Source organism: Giraffa tippelskirchi, chromosome 11 (assembly GCF_054371585.1).
Source record: "Giraffa tippelskirchi isolate mGirTip1 chromosome 11, T2T-mGirTip1v1.2.pri, whole genome shotgun sequence".
Classification (NCBI taxonomy): domain Eukaryota; kingdom Metazoa; phylum Chordata; class Mammalia; order Artiodactyla; family Giraffidae; genus Giraffa; species Giraffa tippelskirchi.
In genome coordinates this window covers 75,451,727-75,478,302 of record NC_137285.1, presented here as the reverse complement: position 1 = coordinate 75,478,302, position 26,576 = coordinate 75,451,727, and positions in this window count along the sequence as shown.

Below are 26,576 nucleotides of genomic sequence, written 5' to 3'. Positions count from 1 at the left end.
TGAGGGGGGCATGAAAACGCTCTCTCAGGGGCTGCCTTTCCTCCCTCCAAAGAAGAGAGCCTACCCGGCCACCTTCTGGCTGAAAGTCGCATCGGGCTGGGAAGTGCTAGTTGGGAAGTCAGTTTTCACGGGCAATGGCCGCTGGGTGCACGTGTACGCCTAGGGCTCCCACACTGCCCAGACCATCAAGGTTCCCTCCAAACAGCCCTTCTGTCACGTTTGCTCAGCAGGAGAGAGCTCGCAAAAGTAGGCCTTTCTTGGCTCGGGAAGTGAGGACCTGTTTGCAGTCCTCTTGTACTGGCGTCTGCAGAGCTCCACACTTGCTGTGCGAACGAGGCCTAAAAACCCAGTCTCTGGGGCTGCATTTTCTCCGTCCAAGGAAGACCGTCTGCTCGGCCGCCTTCAAGCTGACAGTCACCTTGGGCTGGGAAGTGTTAGTTGGGAAGTCCGTTTTCAGGGACCATGGTCGCTGGCAGCACGTTTACAGCTAGGCCTCCCACACTGCCCGGGAACATCAAGGCTCCCTCCACACAGCTCTTCCGTAACGTGTGCTCTGCAGGAGGGAGCTCGCGAGACTAGGCCTTTCTTGACTCGGGAAGTGAGGCGCTGCTCGCAGCCCTATGGGTTGGGGCTCTCAAGAGCACCACGTTGCCTGCACGCTGAAGGCATGAAAACACTCTCTCTGGGGATGCCATTACTCCCTCCAAGGAAGAGAGCCTACCCGTCCTCCTTCTGGCTGAAAGTCACATCGGGCTGGGAATTGCTAGTTGGGAAGTCAGTTTTCACGGGCAATGGCCGCTGGGTGCACGTGTATGCCTGGGGCTCCCAACTGCCCAGAACATCAAGGTTCCCTCCACACAGCTCTTCCCTCACGTTAGCTCTGCAGTAAAGAGCTCAGGAAACTAGGCCTTTCTTGGCTCGGGAAGTGAGGACCTGGTTGCAGTCCTCTTGTACGGGCGTCTGCAGAGCCCAACACTTGCTGTGCGAGGGAGGCCTAAAAACGCAGTCTGTGGGTCTGCCTTTCCTCCCTCCAAGGAACACCGCCTGCTTTGCCGCCGTCAAGCTGAAAGTCACATTGTGCTGGGAAGTGCTACCTGGGAAGTCAGTTTGCAGGGGCAATGGCCGCTGGGTGCACGTGTATGCCTAGGGCTCCCACACTGCCCAGAACATCAAGGTTCCCTCCACACAGCTCTTCCCTCACGTTAGCTCTGCAGGAGAGAGATCGCGAAACTAGGCCTTTCTTGGCTCGGGAAGTGAGGACCTGTTTGCAGGCCTCTTGTACTGGCGTCTGCAGCGCCCCACACTTGCTGTGCGAACGAGGCCTAAAAACCCAGTCTCTGGGGCTGCCTTTTCTCTGTCCAAGGAAGACCGTCTGCTCGGCCGCCTTCAAACTGACAGTCACCTTGGGCTGGGAAGTGTTAGTTGGGAAGTCAGTTTTCAGGGACCATGGTCGCTGGCAGCACGTTTACAGCTAGGCCTCCCACACTGCCCGGGAACATCAAGGCTCCCTCCACACAGCTCTTCCGTCACGTTTGCTCTGCAGGAGAGAACTCGCGAGACTAGGCCTTTCTTGACTCGGGAAGTGAGGCCCTGCTCGCAGCCCTACGGGTCGTGCCTCTCAAGAGCCCCACGTTACCTGCGCGCTGAAGGCATGAAAACACTCTCTCTGGGGCTGCCATTCCACCCTCCAAGGAAGACATCCTGCTCGGCCGCCTTCAAGCTGACAGTCACATTGGCCTGAGAAATGCTAGTAGGGAAGTGAGTTTTCAGGGGCAATGGCCGCTGGGTGCACGTGTATGCCTAGGGCTCCCACACTGCCCAGAACATCAAGGTTCCCTCCACACAGCCCTTCTGTCACGTTTGCTCAGCAGGAGAGAGCTCGCGAAAGTGGGCCTTTCTTGGCTGGGGAAGTGAGGACCTGTTTGCAGGCTTCTTGTACTGGCGTCTGCAGAGACCCACACTTGCTGTGCGAGAGAGGCCTAAAAACCCAGTCTTTGGGGCTGCCTTTTCTCCCTCCAAGGAAGACAGCCTGCTCGGCCGCCTTCAAGCTGACAGTCACATTGTGCTGGGAAGTGCTACCTGGGAAGTCAGTTTGCAGGGGCCATCGCCGCTGGCTGCACGTTTACAGCTAGGCTTCCCACACTGCCCGGGAACATCAAGCCTCCCTCCCCACAGCTCTTTCGTCACGTAAGCTCTGCAGGACAGAGCTCGCAAAAGTAGGCCTTTCTTGGCTCGGGAAGTGAGGACCTGTTTGCAGTCCTCTTTTACGGGCGTCTGCAGAGCCCCATACTTGCTGTGCGAGCGAGGCGTAAAAACCCAATCACTGGGGCTGCCTTTCCTCCCTCCAAGGAAGACAACCTGCTCGGCCGCCTTCAAGCTGACAGTCACATTGGGCTGGGAAGTGCTACCTGGGAAGTCAGTTTGCAGGGGCCATGGCCCCGGCTGCATGTTTACAGCTAGGCCTCCCACACTTCCCGGGAACACCAAGGCTCCCTCGACACAGCTCTTCCAACAAGTTTGTTCTGCAGGAGAGAGCTCGCGAGACTAGGCCTTTCTTGGCTCGGGAAGTGAGGCCCTGCTGGAATCCCTATGGGTCGGGCAACTCAAGAGCCCCACGTTGCCAGCGCGCGGGAGGGATGAAAACGTTCTCTCTGGGGCTGCCTTTCCTCCCTCCAAGGAAGGCAGCCTGCTTGGCCGCCTTCAAGCTGACAGTCACATTGGCCTGAGAAATGCTAGTAGGGAAGTCAGTTTTCAGGGGCAATGGCCGCTGGGTGCACGTGTATGCCTAGGGCTCCCACACTGCCCAGAACATCAAGGTTCCCTCCACACAGCCCTTCCGTCACGTTTGCTCAGCAGGAGAGAGCTCGCGAGACTATGCCTTTCTTGACTCGGAAATGAGGACCTGCTCTCAGCACTACGGGTTGGGCCTCTCAAGAGCCCCACGATGCCTGCATGCGGGGGGCATGAAAACGCTCTCTCAGGGGCTGCCTTTCCTCCCTCCAGGGAAGAGAGCCTACCCGGCCGCCTTCTGGCTGAAAGTCACATCGGGCTGGGAAGTGCTAGTTGGGAAGTCAGTTTTCACGGGCAATGGCCGCTGGGTGCACGTGTATGCCTAGGGCTCCCACACTGCCCAGAACATCAAGGTTCCCTCCACACAGCCCTTCTGTCACGTTTGCTCAGCAGGAGAGAGCTCGCGAAAGTGGGCCTTTCTTGGCTGGGGAAGTGAGGACATGTTTGCAGGCTTCTTGTACTGGCGTCTGCAGAGCCCCACACTTGCTGTGCGAGAGAGGCCTAAAAACCCAGTCTTTGGGGCTGCCTTTTTTCCCTCCAAGGAAGACAGCCTGCTCGGCCGCCTTCAAGCTGACAGTCACATTGTGCTGGGAAGTGCTACCTGGGAAGTCTGTTTGCAGGGGCCATCGCCGCTGGCTGCACGTTTACAGCTAGGCTTCCCACACTGCCCGGGAACATCAAGCCTCCCTCCCCACAGCTCTTCCGTCACGTAAGCTCTTCAGGAGAGAGCTCGCAAAAGTAGGCCTTTCTTGGCTCGGGAAGTGAGGACCTGTTTGCAGTCCTCTTTTACGGGCGTCTGCAGAGCCCCACACTTGCTGTGCGAGCGAGGCGTAAAAACCCAATCTCTGGGGCTTCCTTTCCTCCCTCCAAGGATGACAGCCTGCTCGGCCGCCTTCAATCTGACTGTCACCCTGGGCTGGGAATTGCTACCTGGGAAGTCAGTTTTCAGGGGCCATCGCCGCTGGCTGCACGTTTACAGCTAGGCTTCCCACACTGCCCGGGAACATCAAGGCTCCCTCCACACAGCCCTTCCGTCACGTTTGCTCAGCAGGAGAGAGCTCGCGAAAGTAGGCCTTTCCTGGCTCGGGAAGTGAGGACCTGTTTGCAGGCCTCTTGTACTCGCGTCTGCCGAGCCCCACACTTGCTGTGCGAGGGAGGCATACAAACACAATATCTGGGGCTGCCTTTCCTCCCTCCAAGGAAGGCAGCCTGCTTGGCCGCCTTCAAGCTGACAGTCACATTGGCCTGAGAAATGCTAGTAGGGAAGTCAGTTTTCAGGGGCAATGGCCGCTGGGTGCACGTGTATGCCTAGGGCTCCCACACTGCCCAGAACATCAAGGTTCCCTCCACACAGCCCTTCCGTCACGTTTGCTCAGCAGGAGAGAGCTCGCGAAAGTGGGCCTTTCTTGGCTGGGGAAGTGAGGACCTGTTTGCAGGCTTCTTGTACTGGCGTCTGCAGAGCCCCACACTTGCTGTGCGAGAGAGGCCTAAAAACCCAGTCTTTGGGGCTGCCTTTTCTCCCTCCAAGGAAGACAGCCTGCTCGGCCGCCTTCAAGCTGACAGTCACATTGTGCTGGGAAGTGCTACCTGGGAAGTCAGTTTGCAGGGGCCATCGCCGCTGGCTGCACGTTTACAGCTAGGCTTCCCACACTGCCTGGGAACATCAAGGCTCCCTCCACACAGCCCTTCCGTCACGTTTGCTCAGCAGGAGAGAGCTCGCGAAAGTAGGCCTTTCCTGGCTCGGGAAGTGAGGACCTGTTTGCAGGCCTCTTGTACTGGCATCTGCAGAGCCCAACACCTGCTGTGCGAGCGAGGCCTAAAAACCTAGTCTTTGGGGCTGCCTTTCCTCCCTGCAAGGAAGACAGGCTGCTCGGCCGCCTTTAAGCTGACAGTCACATTGTGCTGGGAAGTGTTACCTGGGAAGTCAGTTTGCAGGGGCCATGGCCACGGCTGCATGTTTACAGCTAGGCCTCCCACACTTCCCGGGAACACCAAGGCTCCCTCCACACAGCTCTTCCAACAAGTTTGTTCTGCAGGAGAGAGCTCGCGAGACTAGGCCTTTCTTGGCTCGGGAAGTGAGGCCCTGCTGGAATCCCTATGGGTCGGGCAACTCAAGAGCCCCATGTTGCCAGCGCGCGGGAGGCATGAAAACGTTCTCTCTGGGGCTGCCTTTCCTCCCTCCAAGGAAGGCAGCCTGCTTGGCCGCCTTCAAGCTGACAGTCACATTGGCCTGAGAAATGCTAGTAGGGAAGTCAGTTTTCAGGGGCAATGGCCGCTGGGTGCACGTGTATGCCTAGGGCTCCCACACTGCCCAGAACATCAAGGTTCCCTCCACACAGCCCGTCCGTCACGTTTGCTCAGCAGGAGAGAGCTCGCGAGACTATGCCTTTCTTGAGTCGGAAATGAGGACCTGCTCTCAGCACTATGGGTCGGGCCTCTCAAGAGCCCCACGATGCCTGCATGCGGGGGGCATGAAAACGCTCTCTCAGGGGCTGCCTTTCCTCCCTCCAAGGAAGAGAGCCTACCCGGCCGCCTTCTGGCTGAAAGTCACATCGGGCTGGGAAGTGCTAGTTGGGAAGTCAGTATTCACGGGCAATGGCCGCTGGGTGCACGTGTATGCCTAGGCCTCCCACACTGCCCAGAACATCAAGGTTCCCTCCACACAGCCCTTCTGTCGCGTTTGCTCAGCAGGAGAGAGCTCGCGAAAGTGGGCCTTTTTTGGCTGGGGAAGTGAGGACCTGTTTGCAGGCTTCTTGTACTGGCGTCTGCAGAGCCCCACACTTGCTGTGCGAGAGAGGCCTAAAAACCCAGTCTTTGGGGCTGCCTTTTCTCCCTCCAAGGAAGACAGCCTCCTCGGCCGCCTTTAAGCTGACAGTCACATTGTGCTGGGAAGTGCTACCTGGGAAGTCAGTTTGCAGGGGCCATCGCCGCTGGCTGAACGTTTACAGCTAGGCTTCCCACACTGCCCGGGAACATCAAGCCTCCCTCCCCACAGCTCTTCCGTCACGTAAGCTCTGCAGGACAGAGCTCGCAAAAGTAGGCCTTTCTTGGCTCGGGAAGTGAGGACCTGTTTGCAGGCCTCTTTTACGGGCGTCTGCAGAGCCCCACACTTGCTGTGCGAGCGAGGCGTAAAAACCCAATCTCTGGGGCTGCCTTTCCTCCCTCCAAGTAAGACAGTCTGCTCGGCCGCCTTCTAGCTGACAGTCACATTGGCCTCAGAAATGCTAGTAGGGAAGTCAGTTTTCAGGGGCAATGGCCGCTGGGTGCACGTGTATGCCTAGGGCTCCCACACTGCCCAGAACATCAAGGTTCCCTCCACACAGCCCTTCCGTCACGTTTGCTCAGCAGGAGAGAGCTCGCGAGACTATGCCTTTCTTGACTCGGAAATGAGGACCTGCTCTCAGCACTATGGGTCGGGCATCTCAAGAGTCCCACGATGCCTGCATGAGGGGGGCATGAAAACGCTCTCTCAGGGGCTGCCTTTCCTCCCTCCAAAGAAGAGAGCCTACCCGGCCACCTTCTGGCTGAAAGTCGCATCGGGCTGGGAAGTGCTAGTTGGGAAGTCAGTTTTCACGGGCAATGGCCGCTGGGTGCACGTGTACGCCTAGGGCTCCCACACTGCCCAGACCATCAAGGTTCCCTCCAAACAGCCCTTCTGTCATGTTTGCTCAGCAGGAGAGAGCTCGCAAAAGTAGGCCTTTCTTGGCTCGGGAAGTGAGGACCTGTTTGCAGTCCTCTTGTACTGGCGTCTGCAGAGCTCCACACTTGCTGTGCGAACGAGGCCTAAAAACCCAGTCTCTGGGGCTGCATTTTCTCCGTCCAAGGAAGACCGTCTGCTCGGCCGCCTTCAAGCTGACAGTCACCTTGGGCTGGGAAGTGTTAGTTGGGAAGTCCGTTTTCAGGGACCATGGTCGCTGGCAGCACGTTTACAGCTAGGCCTCCCACACTGCCCGGGAACATCAAGGCTCCCTCCACACAGCTCTTCCGTAACGTGTGCTCTGCAGGAGGGAGCTCGCGAGACTAGGCCTTTCTTGACTCGGGAAGTGAGGCGCTGCTCGCAGCCCTATGGGTTGGGGCTCTCAAGAGCACCACGTTGCCTGCACGCTGAAGGCATGAAAACACTCTCTCTGGGGATGCCATTACTCCCTCCAAGGAAGAGAGCCTACCCGTCCTCCTTCTGGCTGAAAGTCACATCGGGCTGGGAATTGCTAGTTGGGAAGTCAGTTTTCACGGGCAATGGCCGCTGGGTGCACGTGTATGCCTGGGGCTCCCAACTGCCCAGAACATCAAGGTTCCCTCCACACAGCTCTTCCCTCACGTTAGCTCTGCAGTAAAGAGCTCACGAAACTAGGCCTTTCTTGGCTCGGGAAGTGAGGACCTGGTTGCAGTCCTCTTGTACGGGCGTCTGCAGAGCCCAACACTTGCTGTACGAGGGAGGCCTAAAAACGCAGTCTGTGGGTCTGCCTTTCCTCCCTCCAAGGAACACCGCCTGCTTTGCCGCCGTCAAGCTGAAAGTCACATTGTGCTGGGAAGTGCTACCTGGGAAGTCAGTTTGCAGGGGCAATGGCCGCTGGGTGCACGTGTATGCCTAGGGCTCCCACACTGCCCAGAACATCAAGGTTCCCTCCACACAGCTCTTCCCTCACGTTAGCTCTGCAGGAGAGAGATCGCGAAACTAGGCCTTTCTTGGCTCGGGAAGTGAGGACCTGTTTGCAGGCCTCTTGTACTGGCGTCTGCAGCGCCCCACACTTGCTGTGCGAACGAGGCCTAAAAACCCAGTCTCTGGGGCTCCCTTTTCTCCGTCCAAGGTAGACCGTCTGCTCGGCCGCCTTCAAGCTGGCAGTCACCTTGGGCTGGGAAGTGTTAGTTGGGAAGTCAGTTTTCAGGGACCATGGTCGCTGGCAGCACGTTTACAGCTAGGCCTCCCACACTGCCCGGGAACATCAAGGCTCCCTCCACACAGCTCTTCCGTCACGTTTGCTCTGCAGGAGAGAACTCGCGAGACTAGGCCTTTCTTGACTCAGGAAGTGAGGCCCTGCTCGCAGCCCTACTGGTCGTGCCTCTCAAGAGCCCCACGTTACCTGCGCGCTGAAGGCATGAAAACACTCTCTCTGGGGCTGCCATTCCACCCTCCAAGGAAGACATCCTGCTCGGCCGCCTTCAAGCTGACAGTCACATTGGTCTGAGAAGTGCTATTTGGGAAGTCATTTTTCAGGGCCAATGGACGCTGGGTGCACGTGTATGCCTAGGGCTCCCACACTGCCCAGAACATCAAGGTTCCCTCCACACAGCTCTTCCGTCACGTTAGCTCTCCAGGAGAGAGATCGGGAAACTAGGCCTTTCTTGGTTTGGAAAGTGAGGACCTGTTTGTAGGCCTCTTGTACTGGCGTCGGCAGAGCCCCACACTTGCTGTGCGAGGGAGGCATAAAAACACAGTCTCTGGGGCTGCCTTTCCTCCCTCCAAGGAAGACAGCCTGCTCGGCCGCCTTCAAGCTGACAGTCACATTGGGCTGGGAAGTGCTACCTGGGAAGTCAGTTTGCAGGGGCCATGGCCCCGGCTGCATGTTTACAGCTAGGCCTCCCACACTTCCCGGGAACACCAAGGCTCCCTCGACACAGCTCTTCCAACAAGTTTGTTCTGCAGGAGAGAGCTCGCGAGACTAGGCCTTTCTTGGCTCGGGAAGTGAGGCCCTGCTGGAATCCCTATGGGTCGGGCAACTCAAGAGCCCCACGTTGCCAGCGCGCGGGAGGGATGAAAACGTTCTCTCTGGGGCTGCCTTTCCTCCCTCCAAGGAAGGCAGCCTGCTTGGCCGCCTTCAAGCTGACAGTCACATTGGCCTGAGAAATGCTAGTAGGGAAGTCAGTTTTCAGGGGCAATGGCCGCTGGGTGCACGTGTATGCCTAGGGCTCCCACACTGCCCAGAACATCAAGGTTCCCTCCACACAGCCCTTCCGTCACGTTTGCTCAGCAGGAGAGAGCTCGCGAGACTATGCCTTTCTTGACTCGGAAATGAGGACCTGCTCTCAGCACTACGGGTTGGGCCTCTCAAGAGCCCCACGATGCCTGCATGCGGGGGGCATGAAAACGCTCTCTCAGGGGCTGCCTTTCCTCCCTCCAGGGAAGAGAGCCTACCCGGCCGCCTTCTGGCTGAAAGTCACATCGGGCTGGGAAGTGCTAGTTGGGAAGTCAGTTTTCACGGGCAATGGCCGCTGGGTGCACGTGTATGCCTAGGGCTCCCACACTGCCCAGAACATCAAGGTTCCCTCCACACAGCCCTTCTGTCGCGTTTGCTCAGCAGGAGAGAGCTCGCGAAAGTGGGCCTTTTTTGGCTGGGGAAGTGAGGACCTGTTTGCAGGCTTCTTGTACTGGCGTCTGCAGAGCCCCACACTTGCTGTGCGAGAGAGGCCTAAAAACCCAGTCTTTGGGGCTGCCTTTTCTCCCTCCAAGGAAGACAGCCTGCTCGGCCGCCTTTAAGCTGACAGTCACATTGTGCTGGGAAGTGCTACCTGGGAAGTCAGTTTGCAGGGGCCATCGCCGCTGGCTGAACGTTTACAGCTAGGCTTCCCACACTGCCCGGGAACATCAAGCCTCCCTCCCCACAGCTCTTCCGTCACGTAAGCTCTGCAGGACAGAGCTCGCAAAAGTAGGCCTTTCTTGGCTCGGGAAGTGAGGACCTGTTTGCAGGCCTCTTTTACGGGCGTCTGCAGAGCCCCACACTTGCTGTGCGAGCGAGGCGTAAAAACCCAATCTCTGGGGCTGCCTTTCCTCCCTCCAAGTAAGACAGTCTGCTCGGCCGCCTTCTAGCTGACAGTCACATTGGCCTCAGAAATGCTAGTAGGGAAGTCAGTTTTCAGGGGCAATGGCCGCTGGGTGCACGTGTATGCCTAGGGCTCCCACACTGCCCAGAACATCAAGGTTCCCTCCACACAGCCCTTCCGTCACGTTTGCTCAGCAGGAGAGAGCTCGCGAGACTATGCCTTTCTTGACTCGGAAATGAGGACCTGCTCTCAGCACTATGGGTCGGGCATCTCAAGAGTCCCACGATGCCTGCATGAGGGGGGCATGAAAACGCTCTCTCAGGGGCTGCCTTTCCTCCCTCCAAAGAAGAGAGCCTACCCGGCCACCTTCTGGCTGAAAGTCGCATCGGGCTGGGAAGTGCTAGTTGGGAAGTCAGTTTTCACGGGCAATGGCCGCTGGGTGCACGTGTACGCCTAGGGCTCCCACACTGCCCAGACCATCAAGGTTCCCTCCAAACAGCCCTTCTGTCACGTTTGCTCAGCAGGAGAGAGCTCGCAAAAGTAGGCCTTTCTTGGCTCGGGAAGTGAGGACCTGTTTGCAGTCCTCTTGTACTGGCGTCTGCAGAGCTCCACACTTGCTGTGCGAACGAGGCCTAAAAACCCAGTCTCTGGGGCTGCATTTTCTCCGTCCAAGGAAGACCGTCTGCTCGGCCGCCTTCAAGCTGACAGTCACCTTGGGCTGGGAAGTGTTAGTTGGGAAGTCCGTTTTCAGGGACCATGGTCGCTGGCAGCACGTTTACAGCTAGGCCTCCCACACTGCCCGGGAACATCAAGGCTCCCTCCACACAGCTCTTCCGTAACGTGTGCTCTGCAGGAGGGAGCTCGCGAGACTAGGCCTTTCTTGACTCGGGAAGTGAGGCGCTGCTCGCAGCCCTATGGGTTGGGGCTCTCAAGAGCACCACGTTGCCTGCACGCTGAAGGCATGAAAACACTCTCTCTGGGGATGCCATTACTCCCTCCAAGGAAGAGAGCCTACCCGTCCTCCTTCTGGCTGAAAGTCACATCGGGCTGGGAATTGCTAGTTGGGAAGTCAGTTTTCACGGGCAATGGCCGCTGGGTGCACGTGTATGCCTGGGGCTCCCAACTGCCCAGAACATCAAGGTTCCCTCCACACAGCTCTTCCCTCACGTTAGCTCTGCAGTAAAGAGCTCACGAAACTAGGCCTTTCTTGGCTCGGGAAGTGAGGACCTGGTTGCAGTCCTCTTGTACGGGCGTCTGCAGAGCCCAACACTTGCTGTGCGAGGGAGGCCTAAAAACGCAGTCTGTGGGTCTGCCTTTCCTCCCTCCAAGGAACACCGCCTGCTTTGCCGCCGTCAAGCTGAAAGTCACATTGTGCTGGGAAGTGCTACCTGGGAAGTCAGTTTGCAGGGGCAATGGCCGCTGGGTGCACGTGTATGCCTAGGGCTCCCACACTGCCCAGAACATCAAGGTTCCCTCCACACAGCTCTTCCCTCACGTTAGCTCTGCAGGAGAGAGATCGCGAAACTAGGCCTTTCTTGGCTCGGGAAGTGAGGACCTGTTTGCAGGCCTCTTGTACTGGCGTCTGCAGCGCCCCACACTTGCTGTGCGAACGAGGCCTAAAAACCCAGTCTCTGGGGCTCCCTTTTCTCCGTCCAAGGAAGAGAGCCTACCCGGCCGCCTTCTGCCTGAAAGTCACATCGGGCTGGGAAGTGCTAGTTGGGAAGTCAGTTTTCACGGGCAATGGCCGCTGGGTGCACGTGTATGCCTAGGGCTCCCACACTGCCCAGAACATCAAGGTTCCCTCCACACAGCCCTTCTGTCACGTTTGCTCAGCAGGAGAGAGCTCGCGAAAGTGGGCCTTTCTTGGCTGGGGAAGTGAGGACCTGTTTGCAGGCTTCTTGTACTGGCGTCTGCAGAGCCCCACACTTGCTGTGCGAGAGAGGCCTAAAAACCCAGTCTTTGGGGCTGCCTTTTTTCCCTCCAAGGAAGACAGCCTGCTCGGCCGCCTTCAAGCTGACAGTCACATTGTGCTGGGAAGTGCTACCTGGGAAGTCAGTTTGCAGGGGCCATCGCCGCTGGCTGCACGTTTACAGCTAGGCTTCCCACACTGCCCGGGAACATCAAGCCTCCCTCCCCACAGCTCTTCCGTCACGTAAGCTCTTCAGGAGAGAGCTCGCAAAAGTAGGCCTTTCTTGGCTCGGGAAGTGAGGACCTGTTTGCAGTCCTCTTTTACGGGCGTCTGCAGAGCCCCACACTTGCTGTGCGAGCGAGGCGTAAAAACCCAATCTCTGGGGCTTCCTTTCCTCCCTCCAAGGATGACAGCCTGCTCGGCCGCCTTCAATCTGACTGTCACCCTGGGCTGGGAATTGCTACCTGGGAAGTCAGTTTTCAGGGGCCATCGCCGCTGGCTGCACGTTTACAGCTAGGCTTCCCACACTGCCCGGGAACATCAAGGCTCCCTCCACACAGCCTTTCCGTCACGTTTGCTCAGCAGGAGAGAGCTCGCGAAAGTAGGCCTTTCCTGGCTCGGGAAGTGAGGACCTGTTTGCAGGCCTCTTGTACTCGCGTCTGCCGAGCCCCACACTTGCTGTGCGAGGGAGGCATACAAACACAATATCTGGGGCTGCCTTTCCTCCCTGCAAGGAAGGCAGCCTGCTTGGCCGCCTTCAAGCTGACAGTCACATTGGCCTGAGAAATGCTAGTAGGGAAGTCAGTTTTCAGGGGCAATGGCCGCTGGGTGCACGTGTATGCCTAGGGCTCCCACACTGCCCAGAACATCAAGGTTCCCTCCACACAGCCCTTCCGTCACGTTTGCTCAGCAGGAGAGAGCTCGCGAGACTATGCCTTTCTTGACTCGGAAATGAGGACCTGCTCTCAGCACTATGGGTCGGGCCTCTCAAGAACCCCACGATGCCTGCATGCGGGGGGCATGAAAACGCTCTCTCAGGGGCTGCCTTTCCTCCCTCCAAGGAAGAGAGCCTACCCGGCCGCCTTCTGGCTGAAAGTCACATCGGGCTGGGAAGTGCTACCTGGGAAGTCAGTTTGCAGGGGCAATGGCCGCTGGGTGCACGTGTATGCCTAGGGCTCCCACACTGCCCAGAACATCAAGGTTCCCTCCACACAGCTCTTCCCTCACGTTAGCTCGGCAGGAGAGAGATCGCGAAACTAGGCCGTTCTTGGCTCGGGAAGTGAGGACCTGTTTGCAGGCCTCTTGTACTGGCATCTGCAGAGCCCAACACCTGCTGTGCGAGCGAGGCCTAAAAACCTAGTCTTTGGGGCTGCCTTTCCTCCTTGCAAGGAAGACAGGCTGCTCGGCCGCCTTTAAGCTGACAGTCACATTGTGCTGGGAAGTGCTACCTGGGAAGAAAGTTTGCAGGGGCCATGGCCGCTGGCTGCACGTTTACAGCTAGGCTTCCCACACTGCCCGGGAACATCAAGGCTCCCCCCAAACAGCTCTTCCGTCACGTTAGCTCTGCAGGAGAGAGCTCTCGAGACTAGGCCTTTCCTGGCTCGGGAAGTGAGGACCTGTTTTGCAGGCCTCTTGTACTGGCGTCTGCAGCGCCCCACACTTGCTGTGCGAACGAGGCCTAAAACCCAGTCTCTGGGGCTGCCTTTTCTCCCTCCAAGGAAGACAGCCTGCTCGGCCGCCTTCAAGCTGACAGTCACATTGTGCTGGGAAGTGCTACCTGGGAAGTCAGTTTGCAGGGGCCATCGCCGCTGGCTGCACGTGTACAGCTAGGCTTCCCACACTGCCCGGGAACATCAAGGCTCCCTCCACACAGCCCTTCCGTCACGTTTGCTCAGCAGGAGAGAGCTCGCGAAAGTAGGCCTTTCCTGGCTCGGGAAGTGAGGACCTGTTTGCAGGCCTCTTGTACTCGCGTCTGCCGAGCCCCACACTTGCTGTGCGAGGGAGGCATACAAACACAGTATCTGGGGCTGCCTTTCCTCCCTCCAAGTAAGACAGCCTGCTCGGCCGCTTTCAAGCTGACAGTCACATTGATCTGAGAAGTGCTAGTTCGGAAGTCAGTTTACAGGGCCAATGGCCGAAGGGTGCACGTGTATGCCTAGGACTCCCACACTGCCCAGAACATCAAGGTTCCCTCCACACAGCCCTTCTGTCACGTTTGCTCAGCAGGAGAGAGCTCGCGAAAGTAGGCCTTTCCTGGCTCGGGAAGTGAGGACCTGTTTGCAGGCCTCTTGTACTCGCGTCTGCCGAGCCCCACACTTGCTGTGCGAGGGAGGCATACAAACACAGTATCTGGGGCCGCCTTTCCTCCCTCCAAGTAAGACAGCCTGCTCGGCCGCTTTCAAGCTGACAGTCACATTGATCTGAGAAGTGCTAGTTCGGAAGTCAGTTTACAGGGCCAATGGCCGCTGGGTGCACGTGTATGCCTACGACTCCCACACTGCCCAGAACATCAAGTCTCCCTCCTCACAGCCCTTCCGTCATGCTTGCTCAGCAGGAGAGAGCTCCCGAGACTAGGCCTTTCTTGACTCGGGAAATGATGACCTGCTGGCAGCACTATGGGTCGGGCCTCTCAAGAGCCCCACGTTGCCTGCGCGCCGGAGGCATGAAAACGCTCTCTCTGGGGCTGCCTTTCCTCCCTCCAAGGAAGAGAGCTTACCAGGCCGCCTTGTGGCTGAAAGTCACATCGCGCTTGGAAGTGCTATTTGGGAAGACTGTTTTCAGGGGCAATGGCCGCAGGGTGCACGTGTATGCTTAGTGCTCCCACACTGCCGAGAACATCAAGGTTCCCTCCACACAGATCTTACATCACCTTAGCTCGGCAGGAGAGAGCTCACGTAACTAGGCCTTTCCTGGCTCGGGAAGTGAGGACCTGTTTGCAGGCCTCTTGTACTGGCGTCGGTAGAACCCCACACTTGCTGTGCGAGGGAGGCATAAAAACACAGTCTCTGGGGCTGCCTTTCCTCCCTCCAAGGAAGACAGCCTGCTCGGCCGCCTTCAACCTGACAGTCACATTGGGCTGGGAAGTGCTACCTGGGAAGTCAGTTTGCAGGGGCCATGGCCCCGGCTGCATGTTTACAGCTAGGCCTCCCACACTTCCCGGGAACACCAAGGCTCCCTCCACACAGCTCTTCCAACAAGTTTGTTCTGCAGGAGAGAGCTCGCGAGACTAGGCCTTTCTTGGCTCGGGAAGTGAGGCCCTGCTTGAATCCCTATGGGTCGGGCAACTCAAGAGCCCCACGTTGCCAGCGCGCAGGAGGCATGAAAACGTTCTCTCTGGGGCTGCCTTTCCTCCCTTCAAGGAAGACAGCCTGCTTGGCCGCCTTCTAGCTGACAGTCACATTGGCCTCAGAAATGCTAGTAGGGAAGTCAGTTTTCAGGGGCAATGGCCGCTGGGTGCACGTGTATGCCTAGGGCTCCCACACTGCCCAGAACATCAAGGTTCCCTCCACACAGCCCTTCCGTCACGTTTGCTCAGCAGGAGAGAGCTCGCGAGACTATGCCTTTCTTGACTCGGAAATGAGGACCTGCTCTCAGCACTATGGGTCGGGCCTCTCAAGAGCCCCACGATGCCTGCATGAGGGGGGCATGAAAACGCTCTCTCAGGGGCTGCCTTTCCTCCCTCCAAGGAAGAGAGCCTACCCGGCCGCCTTCTGGCTGAAAGTCACATCGGGCTGGGAAGTGCTAGTTGGGAAGTCAGTTTTCACGGGCAATGGCCGCTGGGTGCACGTGTATGCCTAGGGCTCCCACACTGCCCAGAACATCAAGGTTCCCTCCACACAGCCCTTCTGTCACGTTTGCTCAGCAGGAGAGAGCTCGCGAAAGTGGGCCTTTCTTGGCTGGGGAAGTGAGGACCTGTTTGCAGGCTTCTTGTACTGGCGTCTGCAGAGCCCCACACTTGCTGTGCGAGAGAGGCCTAAAAACCCAGTCTTTGGGGCTGCCTTTTTTCCCTCCAAGGAAGACAGCCTGCTCGGCCGCCTTCAAGCTGACAGTCACATTGTGCTGGGAAGTGCTACCTGGGAAGTCAGTTTGCAGGGGCCATCGCCGCTGGCTGCACGTTTACAGCTAGGCTTCCCACACTGCCCAGGAACATCAAGCCTCCCTCCCCACAGCTCTTCCGTCACGTAAGCTCTTCAGGAGAGAGCTCGCAAAAGTAGGCCTTTCTTGGCTCGGGAAGTGAGGACCTGTTTGCAGTCCTCTTTTACGGGCGTCTGCAGAGCCCCACACTTGCTGTGCGAGCGAGGCGTAAAAACCCAATCTCTGGGGCTTCCTTTCCTCCCTCCAAGGATGACAGCCTGCTCGGCCACCTTCAATCTGACTGTCACCTTGGGCTGGGAATTGCTACCTGGGAAGTCAGTTTTCAGGGGCCATCGCCGCTGGCTGCACGTTTACAGCTAGGCTTCCCACACTGCCCGGGAACATCAAGGCTCCCTCCACACAGCCCTTCTGTCACGTTTGCTCAGCAGGAGAGAGCTCGCGAAAGTAGGCCTTTCCTGGCTCGGGAAGTGAGGACCTGTTTGCAGGCCTCTTGTACTCGCGTCTGCCGAGCCCCACACTTGCTGTGCGAGGGAGGCATACAAACACAATATCTGGGGCTGCCTTTCCTCCCTCCAAGGAAGGCAGCCTGCTTGGCCGCCTTCAAGCTGACAGTCACATTGGCCTGAGAAATGCTAGTAGGGAAGTCAGTTTTCAGGGGCAATGGCCGCTGGGTGCACGTGTATGCCTAGGGCTCCCACACTGCCCAGAACATCAAGGTTCCCTCCACACAGCCCTTCCGTCACGTTTGCTCAGCAGGAGAGAGCTCGCGAGACTATGCCTTTCTTGACTCGGAAATGAGGACCTGCTCTCAGCACTATGGGTCGGGCCTCTCAAGAGCCCCACGATGCCTGCATGCGGGGGGCATGAAAACGCTCTCTCAGGGGCTGCCTTTCCTCCCTCCAAGGAAGAGAGCCTACCCGGCCGCCTTCTGCCTGAAAGTCACATCGGGCTGGGAAGTGCTAGTTGGGAAGTCAGTTTTCACGGGCAATGCCGCTGGGTGCACGTGTATGCCTAGGGCTCCCACACTGCCCAGAACATCAAGGTTCCCTCCACACAGCCCTTCTGTCACGTTTGCTCAGCAGGAGAGAGCTCGCGAAAGTGGGCCTTTCTTGGCTGGGGAAGTGAGGACCTGTTTGCAGGCTTCTTGTACTGGCGTCTGCAGAGCCCCACACTTGCTGTGCGAGAGAGGCCTAAAAACCCAGTCTTTGGGGCTGCCTTTTTTCCCTCCAAGGAAGACAGCCTGCTCGGCCGCCTTCAAGCTGACAGTCACATTGTGCTGGGAAGTGCTACCTGGGAAGTCAGTTTGCAGGGGCCATCGCCGCTGGCTGCACGTTTACAGCTAGGCTTCCCACACTGCCCAGGAACATCAAGCCTCCCTCCCCACAGCTCTTCTGTCACGTAAGCTCTTCAGGAGAGAGCTCGCAAAAGTAGGCCTTTCTTGGCTCGGGAAGTGAGGACCTGTTTGCAGTCCTCTTTTACGGGCGTCTGCAGAGCCCCACACTTGCTGTGCGAGCGAGGCGTAAAAACCCAATCTCTGGGGCTTCCTTTCCTCCCTCCAAGGATGACAGCCTGCTCGGCCACCTTCAATCTGACTGTCACCTTGGGCTGGGAATTGCTACCTGGGAAGTCAGTTTTCAGGGGCCATCGCCGCTGGCTGCACGTTTACAGCTAGGCTTCCCACACTGCCCGGGAACATCAAGGCTCCCTCCACACAGCCCTTCCGTCACGTTTGCTCAGCAGGAGAGAGCTCGCGAAAGTAGGCCTTTCCTGGCTCGGGAAGTGAGGACCTGTTTGCAGGCCTCTTGTACTCGCGTCTGCCGAGCCCCACACTTGCTGTGCGAGGGAGGCATACAAACACAATATCTGGGGCTGCCTTTCCTCCCTCCAAGGAAGGCAGCCTGCTTGGCCGCCTTCAAGCTGACAGTCACATTGGCCTGAGAAATGCTAGTAGGGAAGTCAGTTTTCAGGGGCAATGGCCGCTGGGTGCACGTGTATGCCTAGGGCTCCCACACTGCCCAGAACATCAAGGTTCCCTCCACACAGCCCTTCCGTCACGTTTGCTCAGCAGGAGAGAGCTCGCGAGACTATGCCTTTCTTGACTCGGAAATGAGGACCTGCTCTCAGCACTATGGGTCGGGCCTCTCAAGAGCCCCACGATGCCTGCATGCGGGGGGCATGAAAACGCTCTCTCAGGGGCTGCCTTTCCTCCCTCCAAGGAAGAGAGCCTACCCGGCCGCCTTCTGCCTGAAAGTCACATCGGGCTGGGAAGTGCTAGTTGGGAAGTCAGTTTTCACGGGCAATGCCGCTGGGTGCACGTGTATGCCTAGGGCTCCCACACTGCCCAGAACATCAAGGTTCCCTCCACACAGCCCTTCCGTCACGTTTGCTCAGCAGGAGAGAGCTCGCGAGACTATGCCTTTCTTGACTCGGAAATGAGGACCTGCTCTCAGCACTATGGGTCGGGCCTCTCAAGAGCCCCACGATGCCTGCATGCGGGGGGCATGAAAACGCTCTCTCAGGGGCTGCCTTTCCTCCCTCCAAGGAAGAGAGCCTACCCGGCCGCCTTCTGGCTGAAAGTCACATCGGGCTGGGAAGTGCTAGTTGGGAAGTCAGTTTTCACGGGCAATGCCGCTGGGTGCACGTGTATGCCTAGGGCTCCCACACTACCCAGAACCTCAAGGTTCCCTCCACACAGCCCTTCTGTCACGTTTGCTCAGCAGGAGAGAGCTCGCGAAAGTGGGCCTTTCTTGGCTGGGGAAGTGAGGACCTGTTTGCAGGCTTCTTGTACTGGCGTCTGCAGAGCCCCACACTTGCTGTGCGAGAGAGGCCTAAAAACCCAGTCTTTGGGGCTGCCTTTTCTCCCTCCAAGGAAGACAGCCTGCTCGGCCGCCTTCAAGCTGACAGTCACATTGTGCTGGGAAGTGCTACCTGGGAAGTCAGTTTGCAGGGGCCATCGCCGCTGGCTGCACGTTTACAGCTAGGCTTCCCACACTGCCCGGGAACATCAAGCCTCCCTCCCCACAGCTCTTCCGTCACGTAAGCTCTTCAGGAGAGAGCTCGCAAAAGTAGGCCTTTCTTGGCTCGGGAAGTGAGGACCTGTTTGCAGTCCTCTTTTACGGGCGTCTGGAGAGCCCCACACTTGCTGTGCGAGCGAGGCGTAAAAACCCAATCTCTGGGGCTTCCTTTCCTCCCTCCAAGGATGACAGCCTGCTCGGCCGCCTTCAATCTGACAGGCACCTTTGGCTGGGAATTGCTACCTGGGAAGTCAGTTTTCAGGGGCCATCGCCGCTGGCTGCACGTTTACAGCTAGGCTTCCCACACTGCCCGGGAACATCAAGGCTCCCTCCACACAGCCCTTATGTCACGTTTGCTCAGCAGGAGAGAGCTCGCGAAAGTAGGCCTTTCCTGGCTCGGGAAGTGAGGACCTGTTTGCAGGCCTCTTGTACTCGCGTCTGCCGAGCCCCACACTTGCTGTGCGAGGGAGGCATACAAACACAGTATCTGGGGCCGCCTTTCCTCCCTCCAAGTAAGACAGCCTGCTCGGCCGCTTTCAAGCTGACAGTCACATTGATCTGAGAAGTGCTAGTTCGGAAGTCAGTTTACAGGGCCAATGGCCGCTGGGTGCACGTGTATGCCTACGACTCCCACACTGCCCAGAACATCAAGGCTCCCTCCTCACAGCCCTTCCGTCACGTTTGCTCAGCAGGAGAGAGCTCGCGAAAGTAGGCCTTTCCTGGCTCGGGAAGTGAGGACCTGTTTGCAGGCCTCTTGTACTCGCGTCTGCCGAGCCCCACACTTGCTGTGCGAGGGAGGCATACAAACACAATATCTGGGGCTGCCTTTCCTCCCTCCAAGGAAGGCAGCCTGCTTGGCCGCCTTCAAGCTGACAGTCACATTGGCCTGAGAAATGCTAGTAGGGAAGTCAGTTTTCAGGGGCAATGGCCGCTGGGTGCACGTGTATGCCTAGGGCTCCCACACTGCCCAGAACATCAAGGTTCCCTCCACACAGCCCTTCTGTCACGTTTGCTCAGCAGGAGAGAGCTCGCGAAAGTGGGCCTTTCTTGGCTGGGGAAGTGAGGACCTGTTTGCAGGCTTCTTGTACTGGCGTCTGCAGAGCCCCACACTTGCTGTGCGAGAGAGGCCTAAAAACCCAGTCTTTGGGGCTGCCTTTTCTCCCTCCAAGGAAGACAGCCTGCTCGGCCGCCTTCAAGCTGACAGTCACATTGTGCTGGGAAGTGCTACCTGGGAAGTCAGTTTGCAGGGGCCATCGCCGCTGGCTGCACGTTTACAGCTAGGCTTCCCACACTGCCCGGGAACATCAAGCCTCCCTCCCCACAGCTCTTCCGTCACGTAAGCTCTGCAGGAGAGAGCTCGCAAAAGTAGGCCTTTCTTGGCTCGGGAAGTGAGGACCTGTTTGCAGTCCTCTTTTACGGGCGTCTGCAGAGCCCCATACTTGCTGTGCGAGCGAGGCGTAAAAACCCAATCACTGGGGCTGCCTTTCCTCCCTCCAAGGATGACAGCCTGCTCGGCCGCCTTCAAGCTGACAGGCACCTTGGGCTGGGAATTGCTACCTGGGAAGTCAGTTTTCAGGGGCCATCGCCGCTGGCTGCACGTTTACAGCTAGGCTTCCCACACTGCCTGGGAACATCAAGGCTCCCTCCACACAGCCCTTCCGTCACGTTTGCTCAGCAGGAGAGAGCTCGCGAAAGTAGGCCTTTCCTGGCTCGGGAAGTGAGGACCTGTTTGCAGGCCTCTTGTACTGGCATCTGCAGAGCCCAACACCTGCTGTGCGAGCGAGGCCTAAAAACCTAGTCTTTGGGGCTGCCTTTCCTCCCTGCAAGGAAGACAGGCTGCTCGGCCGCCTTTAAGCTGACAGTCACATTGTGCTGGGAAGTGTTACCTGGGAAGTCAGTTTGCAGGGGCCATGGCCCCGGCTGCATGTTTACAGCTAGGCCTCCCACACTTCCCGGGAACACCAAGGCTCCCTCCACACAGCTCTTCAAACAAGTTTGTTCTGCAGGAGAGAGCTCGCGAGACTAGGCCTTTCTTGGCTCGGGAAGTGAGGCCCTGCTGGAATCCCTATGGGTCGGGCAACTCAAGAGCCCCATGTTGCCAGCGCGCGGGAGGCATGAAAACGTTCTCTCTGGGGCTGCCTTTCCTCCCTCCAAGGAAGGCAGCCTGCTTGGCCGCCTTCAAGCTGACAGTCACATTGGCCTGAGAAATGCTAGTAGGGAAGTCAGTTTTCAGGGGCAATGGCCGCTGGGTGCACGTGTATGCCTAGGGCTCCCACACTGCCCAGAACATCAAGGTTCCCTCCACACAGCCCTTCCGTCACGTTTGCTCAGCAGGAGAGAGCTCGCGAGACTATGCCTTTCTTGAGTCGGAAATGAGGACCTGCTCTCAGCACTATGGGTCGGGCCTCTCAAGAGCCCCACGATGCCTGCATGCGGGGGGCATGAAAACGCTCTCTCAGGGGCTGCCTTTCCTCCCTCCAAGGAAGAGAGCCTACCCGGCAGCCTTCTGGCTGAAAGTCACATCGGGCTGGGAAGTGCTAGTTGGGAAGTCAGTTTTCACGGGCAATGGCCGCTGGGTGCACGTGTATGCCTAGGGCTCCCACACTGCCCAGAACATCAAGGTTCCCTCCACACAGCCCTTCTGTCGCGTTTGCTCAGCAGGAGAGAGCTCGCGAAAGTGGGCCTTTTTTGGCTGGGGAAGTGAGGACCTGTTTGCAGGCTTCTTGTACTGGCGTCTGCAGAGCCCCACACTTGCTGTGCGAGAGAGGCCTAAAAACCCAGTCTTTGGGGCTGCCTTTTCTCCCTCCAAGGAAGACAGCCTGCTCGGCCGCCTTTAAGCTGACAGTCACATTGTGCTGGGAAGTGCTACCTGGGAAGTCAGTTTGCAGGGGCCATCGCCGCTGGCTGAACGTTTACAGCTAGGCTTCCCACACTGCCCGGGAACATCAAGCCTCCCTCCCCACAGCTCTTCCGTCACGTAAGCTCTGCAGGACAGAGCTCGCAAAAGTAGGCCTTTCTTGGCTCGGGAAGTGAGGACCTGTTTGCAGGCCTCTTTTACGGGCGTCTGCAGAGCCCCACACTTGCTGTGCGAGCGAGGCGTAAAAACCCAATCTCTGGGGCTGCCTTTCCTCCCTCCAAGTAAGACAGTCTGCTCGGCCGCCTTCTAGCTGACAGTCACATTGGCCTCAGAAATGCTAGTAGGGAAGTCAGTTTTCAGGGGCAATGGCCGCTGGGTGCACGTGTATGCCTAGGGCTCCCACACTGCCCAGAACATCAAGGTTCCCTCCACACAGCCCTTCCGTCACGTTTGCTCAGCAGGAGAGAGCTCGCGAGACTATGCCTTTCTTGACTCGGAAATGAGGACCTGCTCTCAGCACTATGGGTCGGGCCTCTCAAGAGTCCCACGATGCCTGCATGAGGGGGGCATGAAAACGCTCTCTCAGGGGCTGCCTTTCCTCCCTCCAAAGAAGAGAGCCTACCCGGCCGCCTTCTGGCTGAAAGTCGCATCGGGCTGGGAAGTGCTAGTTGGGAAGTCAGTTTTCACGGGCAATGGCCGCTGGGTGCACGTGTACGCCTAGGGCTCCCACACTGCCCAGACCATCAAGGTTCCCTCCAAACAGCCCTTCTGTCACGTTTGCTCAGCAGGAGAGAGCTCGCAAAAGTAGGCCTTTCTTGGCTCGGGAAGTGAGGACCTGTTTGCAGTCCTCTTGTACTGGCGTCTGCAGAGCTCCACACTTGCTGTGCGAACGAGGCCTAAAAACCCAGTCTCTGGGGCTGCCTTTTCTCCGTCCAAGGAAGACCGTCTGCTCGGCCGCCTTCAAGCTGACAGTCACCTTGGGCTGGGAAGTGTTAGTTGGGAAGTCCGTTTTCAGGGACCATGGTCGCTGGCAGCACGTTTACAGCTAGGCCTCCCACACTGCCCGGGAACATCAAGGCTCCCTCCACACAGCTCTTCCGTAACGTGTGCTCTGCAGGAGGGAGCTCGCGAGACTAGGCCTTTCTTGACTCGGGAAGTGAGGCGCTGCTCGCAGCCCTATGGGTCGGGGCTCTCAAGAGCACCACGTTGCCTGCACGCTGAAGGCATGAAAACACTCTCTCTGGGGATGCCATTACTCCCTCCAAGGAAGAGAGCCTACCCGTCCTCCTTCTGGCTGAAAGTCACATCGGGCTGGGAATTGCTAGTTGGGAAGTCAGTTTTCACGGGCAATGGCCGCTGGGTGCACGTGTATGCCTGGGGCTCCCAACTGCCCAGAACATCAAGGTTCCCTCCACACAGCTCTTCCCTCACGTTAGCTCTGCAGTAAAGAGCTCACGAAACTAGGCCTTTCTTGGCTCGGGAAGTGAGGACCTGGTTGCAGTCCTCTTGTACGGGCGTCTGCAGAGCCCAACACTTGCTGTGCGAGGGAGGCCTAAAAACGCAGTCTGTGGGTCTGCCTTTCCTCCCTCCAAGGAACACCGCCTGCTTTGCCGCCGTCAAGCTGAAAGTCACATTGTGCTGGGAAGTGCTACCTGGGAAGTCAGTTTGCAGGGGCAATGGCCGCTGGGTGCACGTGTATGCCTAGGGCTCCCACACTGCCCAGAACATCAAGGTTCCCTCCACACAGCTCTTCCCTCACGTTAGCTCTGCAGGAGAGAGATCGCGAAACTAGGCCTTTCTTGGCTCGGGAAGTGAGGACCTGTTTGCAGGCCTCTTGTACTGGCGTCTGCAGCGCCCCACACTTGCTGTGCGAACGAGGCCTAAAAACCCAGTCTCTGGGGCTGCCTTTTCTCCGTCCAAGGTAGACCGTCTGCTCGGCCGCCTTCAAGCTGGCAGTCACCTTGGGCTGGGAAGTGTTAGTTGGGAAGTCAGTTTTCAGGGACCATGGTCGCTGGCAGCACGTTTACAGCTAGGCCTCCCACACTGCCCGGGAACATCAAGGCTCCCTCCACACAGCTCTTCCGTCACGTTTGCTCTGCAGGAGAGAACTCGCGAGACTAGGCCTTTCTTGACTCAGGAAGTGAGGCCCTGCTCGCAGCCCTACTGGTCGTGCCTCTCAAGAGCCCCACGTTACCTGCGCGCTGAAGGCATGAAAACACTCTCTCTGGGGCTGCCATTCCACCCTCCAAGGAAGACATCCTGCTCGGCCGCCTTCAAGCTGACAGTCACATTGGTCTGAGAAGTGCTATTTGGGAAGTCATTTTTCAGGGCCAATGGACGCTGGGTGCACGTGTATGCCTAGGGCTCCCACACTGCCCAGAACATCAAGGTTCCCTCCACACAGCTCTTCCGTCACGTTAGCTCTCCAGGAGAGAGATCGGGAAACTAGGCCTTTCTTGGTTTGGAAAGTGAGGACCTGTTTGTAGGCCTCTTGTACTGGCGTCGGCAGAGCCCCACACTTGCTGTGCGAGGGAGGCATAAAAACACAGTCTCTGGGGCTGCCTTTCCTCCCTCCAAGGAAGACAGCCTGCTCGGCCGCCTTCAAGCTGACAGTCACATTGGGCTGGGAAGTGCTACCTGGGAAGTCAGTTTGCAGGGGCCATGGCCCCGGCTGCATGTTTACAGCTAGGCCTCCCACACTTCCCGGGAACACCAAGGCTCCCTCGACACAGCTCTTCCAACAAGTTTGTTCTGCAGGAGAGAGCTCGCGAGACTAGGCCTTTCTTGGCTCGGGAAGTGAGGCCCTGCTGGAATCCCTATGGGTCGGGCAACTCAAGAGCCCCACGTTGCCAGCGCGCGGGAGGGATGAAAACGTTCTCTCTGGGGCTGCCTTTCCTCCCTCCAAGGAAGGCAGCCTGCTTGGCCGCCTTCAAGCTGACAGTCACATTGGCCTGAGAAATGCTAGTAGGGAAGTCAGTTTTCAGGGGCAATGGCCGCTGGGTGCACGTGTATGCCTAGGGCTCCCACACTGCCCAGAACATCAAGGTTCCCTCCACACAGCCCTTCCGTCACGTTTGCTCAGCAGGAGAGAGCTCGCGAGACTATGCCTTTCTTGACTCGGAAATGAGGACCTGCTCTCAGCACTACGGGTTGGGCCTCTCAAGAGCCCCACGATGCCTGCATGCGGGGGGCATGAAAACGCTCTCTCAGGGGCTGCCTTTCCTCCCTCCAGGGAAGAGAGCCTACCCGGCCGCCTTCTGGCTGAAAGTCACATCGGGCTGGGAAGTGCTAGTTGGGAAGTCAGTTTTCACGGGCAATGGCCGCTGGGTGCACGTGTATGCCTAGGGCTCCCACACTGCCCAGAACATCAAGGTTCCCTCCACACAGCCCTTCTGTCACGTTTGCTCAGCAGGAGAGAGCTCGCGAAAGTGGGCCTTTCTTGGCTGGGGAAGTGAGGACCTGTTTGCAGGCTTCTTGTACTGGCGTCTGCAGAGCCCCACACTTGCTGTGCGAGCGAGGCGTAAAAACCCAATCTCTGGGGCTTCCTTTCCTCCCTCCAAGGATGACAGCCTGCTCGGCCGCCTTCAATCTGACTGTCACCCTGGGCTGGGAATTGCTACCTGGGAAGTCAGTTTTCAGGGGCCATCGCCGCTGGCTGCACGTTTACAGCTAGGCTTCCCACACTGCCCGGGAACATCAAGGCTCCCTCCACACAGCCCTTCCGTCACGTTTACTCAGCAGGAGAGAGCTCGCGAAAGTAGGCCTTTCCTGGCTCGGGAAGTGAGGACCTGTTTGCAGGCCTCTTGTACTCGCGTCTGCCGAGCCCCACACTTGCTGTGCGAGGGAGGCATACAAACACAATATCTGGGGCTGCCTTTCCTCCCTGCAAGGAAGGCAGCCTGCTTGGCCGCCTTCAAGCTGACAGTCACATTGGCCTGAGAAATGCTAGTAGGGAAGTCAGTTTTCAGGGGCAATGGCCGCTGGGTGCACGTGTATGCCTAGGGCTCCCACACTGCCCAGAACATCAAGGTTCCCTCCACACAGCCCTTCCGTCACGTTTGCTCAGCAGGAGAGAGCTCGCGAGACTATGCCTTTCTTGACTCGGAAATGAGGACCTGCTCTCAGCACTATGGGTCGGGCCTCTCAAGAGCCCCACGATGCCTGCATGCGGGGGGCATGAAAACGCTCTCTCAGGGGCTGCCTTTCCTCCCTCCAAGGAAGAGAGCCTACCCGGCCGCCTTCTGGCTGAAAGTCACATCGGGCTGGGAAGTGCTACCTGGGAAGTCAGTTTGCAGGGGCAATGGCTGCTGGGTGCACGTGTATGCCTAGGGCTCCCACACTGCCCAGAACATCAAGGTTCCCTCCACACAGCTCTTCCCTCACGTTAGCTCGGCAGGAGAGAGATCGCGAAACTAGGCCGTTCTTGGCTCGGGAAGTGAGGACCTGTTTGCAGGCCTCTTGTACTGGCATCTGCAGAGCCCAACACCTGCTGTGCGAGCGAGGCCTAAAAACCTAGTCTTTGGGGCTGCCTTTCCTCCTTGCAAGGAAGACAGGCTGCTCGGCCGCCTTTAAGCTGACAGTCACATTGTGCTGGGAAGTGCTACCTGGGAAGAAAGTTTGCAGGGGCCATGGCCGCTGGCTGCACGTTTACAGCTAGGCTTCCCACACTGCCCGGGAACATCAAGGCTCCCCCCAAACAGCTCTTCCGTCACGTTAGCTCTGCAGGAGAGAGCTCTCGAGACTAGGCCTTTCCTGGCTCGGGAAGTGAGGACCTGTTTTGCAGGCCTCTTGTACTGGCGTCTGCAGCGCCCCACACTTGCTGTGCGAACGAGGCCTAAAAACCCAGTCTCTGGGGCTGCCTTTTCTCCCTCCAAGGAAGACAGCCTGCTCGGCCGCCTTCAAGCTGACAGTCACATTGTGCTGGGAAGTGCTACCTGGGAAGTCAGTTTGCAGGGGCCATCGCCGCTGGCTGCACGTGTACAGCTAGGCTTCCCACACTGCCCGGGAACATCAAGGCTCCCTCCACACAGCCCTTCCGTCACGTTTGCTCAGCAGGAGAGAGCTCGCGAAAGTAGGCCTTTCCTGGCTCAGGAAGTGAGGACCTGTTTGCAGGCCTCTTGTACTCGCGTCTGCCGAGCCCCACACTTGCTGT